General features: G+C 42.6%; 1 protein-coding gene across 3 annotated transcripts in view; it reads left to right on the top strand.

Annotated features, from left to right (window-relative positions):
• The window catches only part of ASTN2 (astrotactin 2), an 881,037-nt gene that overhangs the window by 400,641 nt on the left and 460,856 nt on the right, over positions 1-19,540 (top strand). The gene's annotated exons all lie outside the window — the stretch shown is intronic.

The following is a 19,540-nucleotide window of genomic DNA, read 5'->3' as shown; positions in this document are numbered from 1 at the left end:
AACCCTGAATAATTCCTAAGATATTTCTCAGCTCAAAATTCATGTTTCCATGACCTTTTGAGCACTAATAACTTAGAGCATAAGTATGATTGAAACAATTTGTAAGTGGCATTTAAAGCAGATTGAATTTTCTTTTCCAATTGATAAGAACTTCAGTCATGTTCACCATCACATTCAGTTTATTTCCATGTCTTCAGCAGCCACTTTTCATTTTCAATAAGATATGAAATGAGAATACAGTGAGTGTAGTAATATAGAAGTATTCTGTATTTGTCTTATATGGTATTAAATATTTCTAATGTTTATAGGTTAATCTTGTTATTTATTAAGCCCTGTATTGATAAAGTTTAATGGGGCACAAGGACTTTATGAAGTTGTTAATTTAAGAATTTACAGAGAAAGGAGCACCTGGCTGGCTCAGTCGGTTAAAGATCCAACTTCGGCTCAGGTCATGATCTCACGGTTCATGGGTTCGAGCCCCGCATCGGGCTCTGTGATGAAAGCCAGATTAGACCCTGCAGCCTGTTTCATATTCTGTGTCTCCCTCTCTCTCTGACTCTCCCCTGTTCACACTATCTCTCTCTCTCTCTCAGAAATAAATAAAACATTTTTAAAAATAAACAAAACATAAGAATTTACAGAGATGGAGAATGTCTCTCCCTTGAAGGAGATTATAGCATGGGGGTTTCTAGGTACCAGATATGTAGCATTTAAGTGAGTTAGTGCACAAGTGAGAAGCACAATTAAGTAAGCTGAGATTTATCTATAGAGAGCCAACTTCCTGGCAGGCCAGAGAGGAAAGATTTGTTTTATGAGAACATAGTTTTATTAAAACTTGTCCAATGCTCATCTTATTGCTATAGCTAACTGAAACAGTTCCCACATTAATACATCTTTTTGAATGAATGAATGAATGAATGAATGAGAAGCAAGTTTCATTTGGTGAAATGTCAGGGGTTGATCAGTGGGTTGGGGATATGGTTATGGTGTCAGCACCATGGATAGCTCTTTGGGTGCTGAAAGTAACATTTTGGCTGTTTTTGCTGAAGAATTTTACCTGGCACAGCTCTCTTCTGAAAATCACCTTCTCCTTTGAGGTGGGTACCATTAGTCTTTTTTGAACTCAAAGTAAGCTGTATTTTTTATCCACTTAGGATTAGTGTGTCCAACTATGTTGTTAGTCTGTAGGCCTCAACTAGGGAACTCAGTCTTCCCTGAAGTGAGTCGCCCTTATCCTCAGAATTCATAATGCTCTCTATGTCACCATGCCTTGGTCCAGAGCTATACCAAAACCTGTATTAAACAAAACTCATCTGGGGTGCCTGGGTGGCTCAGTTAGTTGAGTGTCTGATTTCAGCTCAGGTCACTGTCTCGTGGTTTGTGGGTTCAAGCCCCTCTTCGGGCTCCGTGCTAACAGCTTGGAGCTGTCAGCCTGTCTTCAGATTCTGTGTCTCCCTCTCTCTCTGACCCTCCCCTCACTCACTGTGTCTTGCTCACACTGTGTCTTGCTCTCTCTCTCCCTCTCTCCCTCTCTCCCTGCCTCCCTCCCTCCCTCCCCCTCTCCCTCTCTCCCTCTCTCCCCCTGCCATGCCTCATTATTAAGACATGCAAGATAATGAAATCAAACTTTAAAAAAAAAAAAACAAAGAACATTTCCAACAAAAGCAACTCAAACAACAACAAGTATTTTCCCCCCTGTTTAAATACCATGAAATGAATACTAACCATAAAATCTCATTTATTTCATCAAATTGATCCATTTGATGCAGGTTCATTTCTATATATAATAGAGGTGTTAGATAACGACCAGAGCTAGCTTGCAGTAAAGAGACATATGGAGGAGTTTGGGTATAGCATCAAGGAGTGCATGAATACTGGGCAATAGTAATGGCATCTGCAATTTATCATGCACCTATTGTGTACCAAGAATAAGTACTGCAGCTTTCTATCACTGTACTATCTTGGGCTTCATAACAACACTTATGTGTATTTATTGATGCTTCCATTTTCCATACAAGAAGCTATGTCTTAAAATAGTTGAATGAAATTCCCAAGGTCATATATTTATTAAGTATCACAGCTGGGATTTGTACCCAGATTGAATAAGAAGCTACTATTTGAGGAGTCAGTGTTTGAGGAGTTTGCTTAGCATTGAGAAGAGAGTGGCATTCTGGCATTCCCTTTTTGATAGGTATTTGCAGAGAATTCTCAGAGGTAGGCATGAATCCTCTGGACAAAGAATTTGCAGAAAAAGTTGACTTGAAAAAAAATAAAAGGACCCAGTTGTATTGGGGACAAGGGAGAAATGCAGAACTAAGAATTAGAACTGTGACAACATTTATGGGTTGTAGGGAAACCATTTTATATCTCTTATTTGGGAATCTTGGTATATTTGGTCTAGAGGTGTTGTAAAATGTTATGTTGTGGAAGAAGGTGGAGGTCCTTTGAAGAATGACAATCTGTGTTAAAGATGAGGTCATAAAATTTCAGAAAGCTCACAACAGAAAGCAACAGGACTGACTGTTCAAAAATTTGGAAGAACAAGAAGGTTAGAATGGGCTGCAAAAGAGACTGAAAAATGGTTTCTTATTGGGAGCTTGCCAGCCACCCCGAAGGTCCAGGGTAGCCTTTGCTTCTGAACCTGAAATAAAGAGGGTGTAAGAGATCTGATGTGTCCTCTGATGAAGTTGCTAATAGGAAGATAAATGGAGGTATCTCTGATTCTTATCTCTTTGGTGAATGTGATGAAAAGAAGGGGCACTCTCAGCCTTTAAGATGAGATTCATCATCAAAACTATAATTTACTGGCACTTAAATTAGAGACTATATTTAATTTTATTCAGCAAGTGTATTACAAAAATATATTGGTGTCTCTATAAATGGTATCTGTCTTGCTATTCAAAAAAATTCAGAAACTTTAAAATATATCTGTAGTATCTTATGACCAGTGAACTATCAATAAACAAAAAAGGGTGGGAAAAGAAGATGATGATTAATTTAGTGGTCGGGGTTGGGAGGGTTCTTTGGATACAGAGCCATGTTGTGAAGTGTTCTTGTTGGTTAGTGGTAACTCATTTCCAGTGAAGATAGGGCCTTTGCAGGTGCGGTTACCTCTGCACGCAACAGTCTGCTCTGTCTCCACCCTCACTCCGCATGAGACTTATTCTTCCCTTTCTTCCCTCCTCCTTATCTTTCATGTTTCAGCTTAAATGTCTCATCCTCAAGGAGGTGTTTGCTGACCTTCTAGACTCAGTTATTCTTATGTTTTACTCAACGTCTGTATGCTTTATTTTTCTTTATAGTAAATAATGATAATGGTGATAATGATGATGATAATAATAATAGTGCCCATTGTACAGTACAAACTATGTGTCAGGCTCTCTTGTATGGACTTCACACATATTATTTCATTTAATCCCCATAATAGCCCTAGAAAATAGACAAAACCATATTTTAACTGAAGCAAGATTCAGTTACAAGTGCCAGTATTTTACATTCAACTAAGAAAAAAATGGCTACCAGTAATTACCATTAGGGTACTAATAACACACAAGTTCTCATTTCAAGGATATGAAAATGTGGAAAACTGCGTGTCTTAGAACTGGTGTGATGTCCTGTTATTATCATCTTACAGATGAGGAGACTGAATCATATAAGTTAATAGATTTTCCCAAAGTCACGCATCTAAGAAGCAGTGGAGTACAGATTGGAATCCTAGAAGTCAGGCTTCAGACTGTATCCTCTTAACCACTGATCTGCACTATCAGCACAGAATCACAGCTTCTAATTGTATGTTTATTGTGAAGTTCTGTGTTCAGTTCCTACCTATCCAGGAGACTATATGCTGTATAAAGGCAAAGACTGCACCTGTGGAATTTACTGCTTACCTCTAAGCCCAGCCCACTCATTGTCTAGTTCGCTGCCAGTGTTTAATAATGAATGATGGAATGAGTAACTAAAAGAAGAAATATTGTGTTTGGAGACCAATTCCATGATTTGCAATTTTGACTAATGGTGGGACCTTTGACATGTCACTTTGTTCTCTGGGTTTTAGTTCCTCTATTTATAATATAAAAGGAAATTATAGTTGACTCCTTGAACAACAATGGGTTTGAACTGTGCAGGTCCACTTACATGCAGATTTTTTTCAAGAAACACAATATGATACTGTAAATGTATTTTCTCTTTCTTATGATTTTCTTAACATGTTTTCTCCAGTTTAATTTATTATAAGGATACAGTATATGATACATATAACATGCACAGTAAATATTAATCTACCATTTATGTTATCAGTAAGGCTTTCCAGTCAATAGTAGGCTGTTAGTAATTAAGCTTTGGGGGAGTAAAAATTATACACAGATTTTCAGTGGTGCCTAGGGTCCAGCACCCTTGTCCCTCATGTTGTTCAAGGATCAGCTATTCATTAGATTTTCTCTGAGTCCTCTCCAAGTTTGAATGTGTATTGCAAATCTTCATTGAAAGCCAGTGCTCTGCCGAGCATTACACTAGATAAAACATATTAAGCACTTAGCACAATGCCTCGTACACAAAGCTCAGTGATCATTAAGTATTGTTGTAGCTGTGGTCAAAACATAGATTGAATGAAATGAGAATTTTAGGATTAAAAAAGAAAAAAAAAGGACAGTCGCTATGAGCCTTAGCAGTCAGGTAAGTCTTCCTAGAAGGGGAGGGACCAGAACTGGATCCTGTAGCAAAGCAATGTTTGTGATAGAGCTCTACTATCCAATATGGTAGGTACCCCTTAGCCATATGTGGCTATTTAAATTAAAAAGTAAATTAATCCACATACATTTCAGGTGCTCAATAGCCACAGGCTAGTGGCTGCCATATTGGAGATCATAGATCTAGAACATTAACAATGAAGCAAGTTCGCATGGACAGTGCTGTGACAGAGAGTGAAGAGTGGAACTACATTTAATATATGTGTCATTTAATTCAAATTATTTATTGAGTGACAGTGCTGGGCTAGGTGCTGTGCTATGCACTGTGACTCACAGAGTACAAAACGAGACCCGGTGCCTGACGTGATAGATACTCTAGTGCAGCAGTCGGCAAAACTGCAGCCCACAGGACAACTGCTTTATTTATAAAAATAAAGTTTTATTGAAACACAGCCATGCTTATTAGTTTACATATTGCCTATGACTGTTTTCTACAGTAGTAGAGATGAAAAGTCATGATTCTGTGGCTTGCAAAACCTAAAATATTTACCAGCTGGCCCTTTCCAGAAAAAAGATTTGCCAACCCCTGGTCTAGTAGATTGATTTAATACTTTGACATCTGAGTTAAATAACTGTTTTTGGTATTTATTCATGTATTTGTGTATTTAACATTCAACTGGTATTTATTTCTCAATTATCTAATTCAAGCAGGATGTCAGATACTGACAGAATGAACAGAATAGATAAAAATTGTTACTATCATGGAGCTCACATTCAAGTGGGGCAGGGGGCAAACAGATAATTAGAATATATGTAACATAACAAATTGTATCCTGTTAGAAGACAATAGTCTTTTTATAAAGAGGCTGCAGAAAGAGTGGGATGTGAATGAGGAGGAGAGAGGTGATTGCAAATTTAAGTAGGATGTTCAAAGTAGGCATGACTGGGGAGATGGGGGAGCAAAGCATGTTTTTGTGGATATCTGGGGGAAGCACAGGCCAGGTGGAGGGAATGGCTGGTACAAAGGCTCTGAGAGCAGATTGTGCCTCACATATTTGATGAAGATCAGGTAGGAGAACATTTCTGGGCTTCACTGAACACTAGCTGAATATTAGGAACTGGGATCAGAGCAGGATCAGAGGGTCAGAACTTTGCAGGACATTTTAAGAACCTTGGCTTTCAACCTGAACTCAATGAGAAGCAACAGGAGCATTCTGACCGGAAGACTGGTATCATTTAACTTACGTTTTTGAAGGATCACTCTGGCCAAACCATTGAGAAAAATCTATANTTTTCTTTTTCATCAGAGGAAAATGTATTCACCTTTGCTAGGTTATTGTGACGATTGTAATCAGTACAAAGTACCTGCTACATAATATGGCACCTATATGTGTCCAATAAATGGGAATTACTGAATCAGGGGTGAAAAGAACCCCTAGTGTTGACAGTGCGTAACCCATAAAAGTCTTAATCATGATGGAATGGAAGTCACAGTGACAGATTTCTGAGAAGAAGGGGCCTTCACAAAACCATTTAAAACATGGCACTTAGAAATAGCACTAGCCTTTTCTGGTTATTTGGTATCATCAAAGGGAGCTACCCATTACACCACACTGTCCTTTCTCTTTTGGATGGAAGGCCACTTTCATTTCAGTGTAGGTGATTAAAGGTCTCTGAAAATGAGGAGTTGGAGGGGGAGGGATGTCCCAGCCTTTTGGTTACTTTTTGTTAAATGGCATTTTAATTGAAATGTCAATACATGGGTTTCTAGCAGACAACATGGGTGGTTGAGGTGTATGGATTTTATGCTGATCACACCAAGACTGTCCCTCAGGATAGGGCATCCAGGAATTCAAGATGCTCTACACAAGTCAGGCGAGGTCAGATGGCCTCGCCCTGTACAGTAGGACAGGTCTGCTGCAAGCTTTCAAATGGCCAGAAATGGACTTAATAGCAAAGCCTGACTTCCTAGTGAAGCCTGGTGCAGGCCACTTGGACACACATTGCTTAATTTTAATGATTCACGGTGATTCTCTGTCATATACCAGTAAATGTACCGTAAAAATGTTTTGTGAAGGAATGTGCACTTTAGTTATGGGAGCCTGTGCTGTTCTGCAACTAAATCGTTGCCTGAATGTGGGGGCTGCTTGGGGCAGGGGATGAGGGGCAGGGCCTGGGGAGGGGTCGGACCTGAGGCAGAGGGGGGTGGAGAGGCTGTGGTGTTTGTGCTTGTGTGAGACTGGGGCAAAGGGAGAGGAATGGATGGGAAATGCAAAGAAAGAAAAAGAAAAGAGGAAGAAAAGTGGAGGAGAGGAATTAATAGGATGTGAACGTAGTCCTTGCTTAGGCACCTTTACTTACCATATCTTATGTGAGCATCACATTAACCCTTGAAACAGACAGTCTTTTTTTTTTTTTTTNAAAGTTTTTTTTTTTTTTTTTTTTTTTTTTTTTTTTTTTTGTCTCTCCTCTGTGGACAAAGTGGGTCTTAACCTGCACTTAAACTCTGACTTAAACTCAAGTTCTTTTCCCTGCAGAGAGCTACAAAGGAATGAGGCTTACAAGAAGGACAGTGAGGGATATAGAGGCACACATGGAGAGAAAGAAAGGTGGAAAAGAAGAGATCAAAGAGGGAAACTGAGGCAGGAGCAAATGCCAAACACTGAGAAAGAGAGAGAGAGAGAGAGACAGACAGACAGAGAAGAGAGGAAGAGAGAACCATCAGAGAAGAGCCGAGAATGAGAGGGAGAGCAAGAGCATGAGTTTGAATACATTCAGGAATGTGGTTAGCAAAGTGGAAATGAGCTGGGTTCAGCTGAACATACACATCACTGTGAAATGGTATAATATCCCAGATGGAAGTACTGGGAATGACAGTCCTCTAGTTTCCCAGAGAAGCTAACTGTGACCCTGACCATCTGCCTGTATATAGCTGAGGCTGAGGTCGCTCTGCGGAAGGGACACCTTTGAACAGAGTGCAGACGTCACATGCTGTCCACTGGTTCTCTTTGTTTTCCCCCAGTTCCTGACTAGCCAGCGGCAAAGGTTCCCTCTTCCTGGTGTCTGGCCCACCTTGCTTTAGGGCGTGGATGGCATGGGCAGGATGTGTGCGTCTGTGTGTATGTGTGGCCTGCTGTTCTCAGCGCACATCTGGGAAATCATTATTCTTTCTTGGTTTAATTTTATAAATGAGATTGGGTTCTAAACTCACAAAGATAGCTGATGTTTGGGAAAAAAATCCATCAGTACGTCTCTTTTGTAGACTGAAGAACTCTTTTGCAAAATGAATAATTACCCTCTGCTTAATCTATTTTGTATATTTCACTTTGCTGGTTCAGGTTTTGTGCAAGCAGGGAACAACAGCATTATTAATCATCATGTGTCCCGAATAGAATAGTATATATTTTATCCTTACTGCATCCTTGTGAATGCGGCAGGACAAGGCTTATGGCCCCCATCTTTTGAGTAAGAAGGATGAGGCTCAGAGATATGAAGGATCTTGGACAGGGCCGCCCATTAGCTGGTGGAGAAACAGAGCCATGGTGAGTAGGGGAAGGGGGAGGTATTGACAACCACACAACGTCATCTCATCTATATCCTAGAGGCTCCAATAGTGGTATGGTAGATGGCCAGATGGAGCCACCATGGTGGGTCATTTTGAGTGACACTCAGGATCATGCCAAATTCCCCCATCTAACTAGAGCTGGGGGAGCTCTGACTCCCAGAGTAGAGAAGAACAGAATTCGAATCCTGATCCTGTTACTTTCTTGCTCTGCAAACTGGAGGCCAATCATTTAACTGCTGGGGGCTTCAGTTCCTCGTCCGTAAAATCAGGACATTAGCCCTTGCTTTCACAGAGTGGCTGGTTAGATTGGAGGTGAGAGGGTAAATCAAATACATCATGCTTAACAGGATCCATAAGCAACTCTCAGCCTTTCCCTTTTCCCAAATGACAGCCAAGCGGTCCAAGATCAGAGCTACGGGCAGGGAAGAACATTAAGCCAGTCAATTCCCTCGTAATAATCATAACAATAGCAGGCTGTACTTATGGAGCCCATACTGGAGATAAAGCATTGTGGACATTGTGCAGTGGGAGGGACAGGCCTGATCAAACTCAAACTCGCTGTAGAACTAAGGAAATGGAGTCTTGGCCAGAGACAGGAAAAATGTGCCATCATGGAGCCACTGGGTGACAAATACAGAATTTAAACGCTGTCCTGACTTCCGTGCCTGTCTTCTCTGCCTTAAATGGCCTCTTTCCATGCACAGTGCTTAGATTCAGTATTTGGGAATGACTCTTTTTGTAGCGGGAGAATGGGGTTTTCCAGCGGCTGTTTCCCCCCACCAATGGAATGAGAAGCAGGTCCTCAGTACCTGCTAAGCCTTCTGCCTCTGCGGATCCAAGGAACAAAAGGGCCATCTGTGTTATGACCTTCCTGTGCCCCAACCCCTTCCTCTGTCCAGCAAACTCCTACACCCCTCACCATCCCCTTGAGAGAGAGGCTGTGGAGCCTGGGGTGAGCAGCATTGTCTGCTGGATTCCAGTCTTGGACTTGGCACTCCTCACTTTGTGACATCAGGCCAGCCAGTTATGTAACCCCTCCTGGCCTTAGTCTTCTCATCTGTAAGATGGGGTGGAAACACGTCGCTTCATAGTTTGTTGTGAGGGACATGAGTTAATATGCATAAAGAACTTCCAAAACCGCCTGGCAGTTAGGCGTCTCAGCATCCCCTCTTGTTATTATTACTCTCCCTTTTTGCTGGCTTGTCCTCAACCTCAGAGCAGAGTTCGATGCTCTTTCCTTTGACCCTGTAGCCCTTTGCACGCACTCTCCTTCCCAGGCCAAATCACACTTTGTGGTAGCGATGTATTTTCTTCTCAGTGACACCCCGGTGTCAGCTGCGTGTGACAAAGAGAATTGGATGGATTTGTCTCTGTGCTGTAATCCCACCAGTACCAGGCACAGAGGAATTGTACTAAGAATGAAAAATGGTCGGAAGAAGTAAGGTCTACACCAGAGATGAGGCAAGGGCCATGTGAGGAGGAGAAGGGGAGGGATCCACACAGCGGGAAGCCTGAGAGGAAGGCTGCTGCTGCAGAGAAGGGTGAGGGCACTGAGCCAGAGAGGAGGTGTGGCCTGGGGGGCCACCGTGGAGGCCATGCTGTCCGTAATACCAACAACAAACAATGGTAACAACTCACACTTACTGAATGCTGCCTGCACACCTGCTGCTGTGGTCATTGTCTTCAATATGTTATCTCTAGCCCCTGTGATAGTTTTATCTATTTTCTTAAACATTTTTTAATTTATTTGTGAGAGACAGAGAGAGACAGAGTGCAGGTTGGGGAGGGACAGAGAGAGAGAGGGAGACACAGAATGGAAAGCAGGCTGCAGGCTCTGAGCTGTCAGTACAGAGCCCTCCACGGGGCTCGAACCCACCAACTGCGAGATCATGACCTGAGTCAAAGTCAGATGCCTAAACGACTGAGCCACCCAGGCACCCCTGTGATGCTTTTAAAAATTGGGTTTAACTGGGGCACCTGTGTGCCTCAGTTGGTTAAGCATCCAACTTCAGCTCAGGTCATGACTTCAGGGTTCATGGGTTTGAGCCCTGCATTAGGCTCTCTGCTGTCAGCAAGGAACCTGCTTTCAGATCCTCGTTTCCTCTGTCTGTGGTGCAAGGGCATCCCTTCACCTGCAGGCCCAGTTCTGTGCATTCAAGTTAGGAATCCCATGATCCTTCCTGGTTGTTGGGTATGTCTACATCTGTGTGTGTCCCACACACTGCTGGTGAGAGGTCTTCGTCAGCCTCCATCCTCAGTCAGCCATCATTTTAAGAGAGTCTCTTATCTACATGCTTCCCCACCCCCCGACACTAATTTGTGGATAATTGTGCATGTTGTTCACTCAGGGACGGACATGTCTAGGAAGAGAGGGCTCAACCCAGCTGAGACCCCAAGGTAGGATCCCTGGTGTGGCCTGGCTGGCGGCTTTTTAGAGCCCAGGTCATTCTGCACGGGCTGCTCACGTGAGCTGAGTCAGTGCCAGTTAGCCCCCATGTAGCCTTGATGAAGGACTCTGATCTCTATCAGGCCTGGTTGCCAGACTGTACCACCACAACCCCTTGACCTCTGTTTTTTTTTTTTTTTCTTCCTGCCCTCAGAAGCATGATGATGAATGGCAATGAGGGGCTGGCAGGTTTAATGCAGGCATCCAAATGTGTCTCACCTGCTTGGGGAAGAACAAGGCTGAAACATGTCACTCCAATAGTGTAAGGAAAAGTGGAACAATAGAGATGCCCATGTGTCTCTGCTTGCATGTTATCTGGACCATCCTTCTCAGCGTAAATAGAGAGACTGAGTCCCAGGGAGGAAGGGGACCTGCCCTAAGCCACACAGCACAGTTGTCTGAGCAGATGTCTAAAGAAGGCTCCCTCACTTTATAAAGATCCAAATCCTATTCTCTTGTTATTTCACCCCAGCTATACTTTTCTGCTTCCCAAACCTCTGTTCTCCACACTCCCAACCCTCCCCACAATGCCGTGTGGCCCCTGAGTCCCTGGGGAAATGCTGACTTCAAGAGATGAGACCAGAGTGTATTAGAAAAAGAATCAAGGACTGGGATGTGAACAAGGTTTGGAAGGCTGTTTGGGGATCCCTGTATATTAGTCACTCACTTTATAGATGGGAGGACTATGGTCTACAAAAGCAGAATGATTTGCTCAAGGTTGCAGAGGAGTCGGCATGGAAAATAAATTCCCTGATGACACTGCTTACATTCAAAACTGTCCAAATGATCTCATTCCTTTACTAAATCATTTCACCACTTAATTTTCTCTTCACCCCCTACTCCCTTCTCAACCCCTGGTATCTCTGCTGTTGAACATGTCTCTCTCCAATCCTCAGCCTCTGCTCTTCTCAAGGAGTGGGTTCAGGGCAGACCTGCTGAACAAGCAGACCCTGGTCTGCAGGTGGGTCTTGGGTGGCTCTGTTTTCATCAGCAAACCTAAGAGGAGGTGAGGGCAAGAAAGGTGGGGGGGAGAGTAATTCATAAGGCTGGGACAGTTGGCTGGGGCCAGTTATGAAGGGCTTTGGATGTTAGACTGGGGTCTGTGAACTCTGTCCTGAGAGCTACTGGAAGCCACCAACCATTTGGGGGATGAGCCATGGGTGTAGCTACTCTTTGAAAAGATAACTGGCCATCACTCAGACTGATGGTGGAACACTGAAAGCTTATCAGCAGTGATGAGACTTTATCAACAGTGCACACAGGCAATGTCCAGAGCCTGCCCCAGGGCAGTGACAGTGGGCAAGCTGGGAATGGATGGGTCTGAGTGACATTAAAGAGCTTGTGTCTTTGGGATTCATGTGCCATTTGGATATTGAGGGTGAAAAAATAGAGTCAAGTCAGAGATTTTTCTAAGGTTTCTGGTTTAGGAAGAAAGCGGACCATTATTCATTAGAAGGGGGGAATGCAGGTTGGAGGTGCATCTGCTTCTGCTACAGTAAGACTGCATGACAAACAGTCACAGTGTTTTATTGTCAACAACTGTAAGCATTTTCCCCCTTTGTTACACATCTGGGTGAACCAATGTAGTCAGGACTCAGCTGCACTTTTGTCGCTGCTCTGTTCCACGTGCCCCTCATTCTTTTTGCACCAGCCACTACTAAGAGCATGCTTTACTTTTTTTTAAAAATTTTTTCAACATTTATTATTTTTGAGAGACAGAGAAATAGAGCATGAGCAGAGGAGGTCAGAGAGAGAGAGAGAGAAACATAGAATCCAAAGCAGGCTCCAGGCTCTGGGCTGTCGGCACAGAGCCCAACGCAGGGCTCACACCCACAAACTGTGAGATCATCACCTGAGCCGAAGTCAGATGCTTAATTGACTGAACCACCCAGGTACCCCTTGAGCATGGTTTTCTCATGGCAAGAGACAGTAATGCAAGAGAGCAAGCCCAGCCACCCAGCACATTTCAAGTCTGTGTTCATATAATGTTTGCCACCATTCCATTGGCCAAAAGGCAAGTAACATGCTAAGCCTGAAGACAAAGGCTAGGGAAGAAATCTGTTCCCGCAATCAGCCATGGCAAGGATGTGAACGCATACTACTATAGGGAATGAAGACCGGATACCAGTAATACAGTCTAGCACAGGGTACATTTTCCTTCCCCCACGATCTCCTGTTCCCATGCTTTTTTCCACACTTTCTCCAAGCACATCCTCAGAGAGCCATCACATAGCTTGGCAAGGAGTCAGAAAGAGACTGGGCTTGGATGTTCAACAATGCTGGGCAGCTTACTTACCCTCACCAGGCCTCAACCTCATAGTATTTAAAGTGGAACCAATAACATCATACTGCCAGTATGGATGCCAAAGGTAATTAGGTAAGGTCAGCACATAGTAGATGCTTAGTTAGAAGGTATGATGCTTCCCCTGTGGATTATCCCTGCTGGTAGGAAATCAATCCAAGTAGCCTTCATTACATAGGCATTATGGAGTTAGTGCAGTCCACACATAAAATATTTACATGTACACAGGATATTTGGAAGAGTGATTTTTAATCTTTACTTATAGTGGGACTTTAGAAATCAGCAGGATGCTCATTTCGGTGTGGGTGAATTAGAGATTCCTCTTCTTCCTAATGCTTCTTGTCTAGCAGCTGATAATTGTCACATTACAGGCAGCTATCCTTTCTCTTATCCTGATGGCCATGTTTATTGTTATATTTGTGATTATGTGAAAGAGCATGAGTTTTGAAGATGTGATTCTGTGACCTTGGGCCAATGACTAGTTGAGTCCAAACTTTTGTTTCCTTATTTTACAAAGAGGACACTAGTACCTTCCTCCTACTAGTCAAGGGTTTGACCTGTGAGATGACATGCAGTGACATATGGCAAATTTCTTCTACCACTCCTACTGTGAAGCAACCTCCCGGTAATGCTATGCTCAGCCCATGCCTCCCCCACCACATGCCTGGCCATGAGCTGGGCTCCAGCGACACAGGGATAGAAATGAAGAGGCCCAAGGCAGCCCCCTTGGAGTCAGAACAAGAAAGGATGCTATGCACGCTTACTGCTTTGGGGGCCCAGGGAGATGTCTTTCCAAGCCACAGTGACAAAAAGAATAAATAGGAAAGTGAACAGCAGCCAGTGTCCCTGGCCTCTGATGATAAGTGATGGCTGAGTTGGAAGCAAGTGAAAATGGAATCGTAAAAGGATGACAAGGTGGGAGGAGGGGAGCCGGACAGCAGACAGGCTTGGGAAGAAGGCTTTGCACTCATCTCGTCGTCATGGGCGGGTGAGGAGCTTTGCTGAGCTGTGGAGGAAAGAGGGGGCAGCACCATCTGGCTGCTCCCCTTGTCCGTGTGTGCCCTTCAGTAAGAGGAGCAAAGACAAAGGCAACAGGTGTTGCTAGTTCAGAGAATACTGTAACCAGCTTTGGAAATCATTTCATTCAAACTGCCTCAAATTTACAGATCAAGAAATAGATCCTCTTGGCTTTGCAAAGGGCATACCTTGAAATGGGGACCATCCTTCATCTAGATAGCACTTCTTCTTTCCACTAAAACAAGATATTAAATTGGCCCCCTCCTATCCCAGAACAGTAATTACAAAAACTCAAATATCCAGAATGTTTTTAGCAAGAAGTGTGCCTGAGACTGTACTCCAGACTTTTCAGATATACCACTGATCTTTCCAGCAGCTAAGTGAGAGCAGCGTTGTTACAGATTAGGAAACAGTTGCAGAGAGGTGAAGCGACTTGACCGAGTTCACGCAAAGTGTAAGTGGCAGATCCAGGATTGAATCCAAAACAAGATGATTCCAGGTCCCATGCTCTGAACTACTTTACCAGCATACTGGTCTTATATGATTAACACGAAGGCAGTGTCCGCTTGGAAGTGGTTTTGAAGACCCCACACAAGATAAATTCACGATTGCTCATAGTTGAGGGATTCTGGTGTTTTTTTTCCCAGTTTATGGAGTAAGAATGTATGTAACATAAAATGAGAACTGAATAAATGAGACTTAGGAGACAGGAAGAGTAAATATATTAATACCAGTGCAACTCATATATAGCTGATAATACAGAGTTTCAGTAACTAGCATGATGAAAATCCATGTAACTGAATTTCTTTATGGGAACCACTTTATTGAAGAGATTAAACTCTTTTTTAAGGTCTGCATTATCAACCACATGTAAATATATGTTTTAAAACTGTTAAGGTTATCTCAGATTCATTATATTTAAAAAAATAATCCCAGGGTGCCTGAGCAGCTTAGTCAGCTACACATCCAACTCTTGATTTCAGCTCAGGTCATGATTTCATGGATCATAATCTCATGGGTCATGAGTTCAAGCCCCGTGATGGGCTCTGCACTGACAGTATGGAACTTGGGATTCTCTCTCTCTCCCTCTCTATTTGCCTCTCCTCCTCATTCTCATTCTCTCTCTCTCTCTCTCTCTCTCTCTCAATAAGTAATAAACATTTAAAAATATATTTAAAAAATCCCTGTTTGTAAATGTAATAGATTCTCACTATAGGCCATTCAGAGATGGCAGAGGAATACAAAGGGGAAAAGAATCCTAGCAAATGTTGCCAGGTGTATTGAAGCAGTGAGATCATCCATGCAGTAGAAACGATGCTGCAGTAGTGGCCAGGAGCCCTGGATTCTAATCCTGACTGGCCCCAAAGATCACAGTGATTTGGCCAAATGTCTTCACTCTCTGAATTTGCATTTGTTCCTTTGGAAAAACAAAGTAGAGAACCTGTGACCTAGCTGATCTTTAAGACTTGTTTCTGCTCTGATGTGAAATACAATTCTATTTTAGACATTTCATCAACACTCATGTTTATACTTTCCATTTCCTTGGCAAATACCTGTCCTGCATATAAGAAAGTTTCTTCTAGTCTTCAGCGGAACCATTGTTATTCTAAATGAACTCAGTCTGAATTCATGAAAACTACAATATATTTCTGTATGCATTCATTCATTCAGCAAATGAGCTGCCTACTCTTCCTCAGGCATGATACTAATTGCCAGGATACGGAGATGGTTACAGAAAGATTTCTGTAGTCAAGAAGTCCCCAGATTAGTGGGGAAAACAGACAAATTTAAGAAAAATGGTTTCTTCATCCCGTTGCCATCAATGTCACTATTGTGAAATGTGCCCCCTCATTTATTTATGCACCAGGCAGTGCAGTGGGTTCTAGATGCAACACTGAGCAAGATGGCTGCAATCTCCTCATTCAAGGAGCTTCTGTAATGATAGGAGTAAGGGCATGGGTGATCATAGATCATGTAAATCTGTATCCCTGGAGAGCTGTTCTGACAGCCCTGCTGCTCTGGGTAAGCAGAGGCAGGGTTGCGGAAAGGACTCGCCCAAGGAAGGGGTTAATCCTTAGGTCTGGCTATCAGAAGCTTGCATCCTGCAAGCTCAGAATGCTGGAAGGAAATGCTTGGTTGCAAATAGTGGAGAGTTGGCTGAGCCAGCAAAATAGGAAATTGGAGTCAATAAAGCCAATAGCCAGGGCATTGATGGAAATCTTACTGGAGACACCCAGCCCAGTTGCTAAGAGTGATCAAGCTAAGGCTGAAACAGTGTCAGGAAAGCACAGTTTTGGGATTCAGAAAGGCCATGTAAATGACTAACTCTCACTGGCACTCAGAACTGATAAACATCTATTCCAGTTTTCCATTTTTCAGATGGGAAAGCTAAGATCCAGAAAGAAGGAAATTACTTACCCAGTGTCCCTAAAGTTATGTGCCAGCATAGATCAGAACTGAGTGCTGATTTGGAATGGAAGGGAAAGAGGAAGAAATGTATTGAGGATTGTTTGTCTGCCTGAGCCATGAGCCTTGCCCTCCACTACTTCAATTTATTCTCACGGTCAGCTCTGTAGTATTGACATTACTGTCATTTCCATTCTATTAATGATAAAACTGAGACCCAACCAGGTGAAGTGACTTCCCAAAGACCACATATCTAGGGAGAGAGAATGTGAAGATTAGAACCCAGGTGTGTTTGCCTCCAGCCATTGTTCCCCCCTGCCTCACTTCCTATTCTCCTGGTAAAGGTTTTTTGGGGCTTTGTTGTTGTTGTTGTTGTTGTTGTTGTTGTTGTTGTTAAGTTGGTTTGTTGGTGTAGAGAATGAATGGGGCAGAGAGAGGAGTCAGAGAATCTGAAACAGGTTCTATGCCGACAGCAGAGAGCCCAATGGGGGGCTCAAACTCACAAACTGAGATTATGACTTGAGCTTAAATCAGATGCTTAACCGACTGAGCCACCAAAGTGCCGCTCCAGGTAATGTTTTCAGGGCCTCCAGAGTGGATGCTTCTCATTTGCAAAATACATCTTTGTTTTATAATCAGCATCAGTAATTAATGATCTATTCTGAGAACAGGGAAACTTGCCTGGTAAGCATGAAAGAAAGAAACACAAAATATAGCAGTAACCTCTCTCTGTATAGACCTCTCATTCTCACTAAAATTCCCAAGAGGGGAGAAAGGGAGACCATACCTGTGCCCTTTCCTGCAGAGTCACAGATTGGAGAAACAAGAACCTGAGCAGTAACTCCTTTCTCAGCCCTTCTTGCCCACCCCAGCCTGACTTCCTGTCCCTCCACCAGAGGTAACCATTTACCTCCCCCGTTATGAAGCATGAGGTCTGTGGTTGTGGCAGATCATAAATCAGCCCTGGGAGTCTCGAGGACAAATGCCAGGACTTTTAATATTTAATATTAGGCATATTTAAAGTGGTGAATATTTCATGATGGGACTGTAGCATTTTAACACATCTGTAGTGACTGCTACCCCTCCCCTTTTTGTTAAATTATTCTCCCTGAAATTTCAAGGATCTCAGCCCTCTTCTTCCATTTTCCTTACCTCTGGCAACAATCAGCTTATTAGCTTGCACACACCTACAGCACACACATTGGTTGGAGCACTTGAACTTGCTGTTGGAGTAGAGAGTTACGGAGAACATTTCTGCCTGGGAGCAAGCCCCTTCCTATTTGCCAGGTATCCAGAGAAGAGGAAAGGTAGATATCTCACTCTCGCTTTTGCTCTCGCTCTCTCTTCTGCCTTTTGGCGATCTTATTCTGAATATTTTTAATACTACCTCTTACCCATCCATCACTTCTTATTCTGCTCACTGCCATGTTGGTTCAACCACCATTTATCAAGCTCAGGCTGTTTGTCAAAACTCGCAAACGCCGAGGGTACAAAGATTAAGCAGTGTTATAATGTATAAAACAAATTAGAGAGGTGCTTTTTTTTTTTTTTTTAACACTTGAAATGCTTTGTATAAGGCCAAATGCGTAACAATTTTAGTGAATCCATGTAAACAATGAGGTTGTTTGATGAACACAAACGTTTTGAAATCAGGAGTTATGGGTAATAGTTGTAGAACCTGTTATCCTAGCATATATTCCCTGCTGTGTTGTGTTTTGGTAGCACAGTTGAAAAAAAAAATCTTGATTCACAAGATCTGTAGTTGTAAAAAACATGGGCTTGTTAGCACTATGGCTCCCAAGCTCCAATATCCTCCTCAATGAAATAGAGATGACAGGAGAAGGTGTTTGTGTGGGTTTGGTGGTGGTGGTGGTTTTTAAATGAGGTTTGCATAAAATGTGTTTACCTAGCAACTGGACTTAATATGACAGTGCTCTCCAGTGTCCTGAATTCTATTACACTCAACATCTGAGCATTTAGCTTTTATTTTTTACTATGAATGAGATTTAAAAAGACAAATGTTTAAGGGAAATTCAAATCTAAAAGTTGCAAGTTTCCTAAATCTCTCCCACTGAATTGCATGTTTCTGTGAAGCATGGTTCCAGACACTCTCAGGTCAGGCCAGTCAGAATCACTGTAGCATTGAAAAGTTGCAGGTTCATCTGTGTGTGTGTGTGTGTGTGTGTGTGTGTGTGCGTGCATGCACACGCACGTGTGTGCATGTGTGTATAAGTGTGTGAGTTTGGTCACCTGAAGATGAGAAAGAAAGCAACCTGACAGCAATAGTCTAGAAATGTATGAGCCAAAACAATATTATTTTTAATAATTATTAAAAATAATTATTTTAAAAAATGATTTATTTAGTATTGAGAGAGGAAGAGCACATGTGAGGGAAAGAGCAGAGAGAGAGGAACACAGAGGACCCAAAGCAGGCTTCACACTGACAGCAGCGAGCCCAATGTGGGCCTCGAACTCAAGAACAACAAGATTATGACCTGAGCCGAGGTTGGATGCTCAACTGATTGAGCCACTCAGGGGTCAGACTAATGAATTATTCATTCAACTCACAGTATTGAGGATCTACTATGTTCTAGACAGTGGGCTAAGGCAGGGTAGTTTCCACCAGTGTTTCCCAAGATGTGGGCCATAGCACACTAATCTTGTGACCTGTTCCACCAGCAAGCTTCCCAAGGTGAAATAGGTTTAGGAAAAGCTGTTTAGGTATCACTTTCATGAAGAGTCACACACCACTGGCTCTATAGATAGTCTAGTGTTATCCATTCATTTTTTTTATAGGATCTGTGTTTGGTAAGGCATCTGTGGACATTCTACAAATACACCTTAGTAAAAACCAATAACAAACTGAATTTTATTCACCCCAACTTTAAGGAGTGTACAGTGGATCAGGACTGATAACTGAAGAGGGTAAGACAGAGAACTTTGGAAAACCTTCCAGGATTCTGAACTCTAAAAATATGCAAGGAAACCCCAAGTGAGCTTGACCAGTGGGGGAAGATGCTTAAGGTAGTGTGGAATGCTAGCAAGCATTCGTGCAAAATGGCATAAGATATGGCCCTAAAATGATATATGGATACATGGATGGATAGATGGGCAGATGG

Source organism: Crocuta crocuta, unplaced genomic scaffold (assembly GCF_008692635.1).
Source record: "Crocuta crocuta isolate KB4526 unplaced genomic scaffold, BGI_CrCroc_1.0 scaffold95, whole genome shotgun sequence".
NCBI lineage: Eukaryota > Metazoa > Chordata > Mammalia > Carnivora > Hyaenidae > Crocuta > Crocuta crocuta.
The sequence above is the reverse complement of the archived record's forward strand: the minus strand, read 5'-3'. Positions and strand labels throughout refer to the sequence as shown.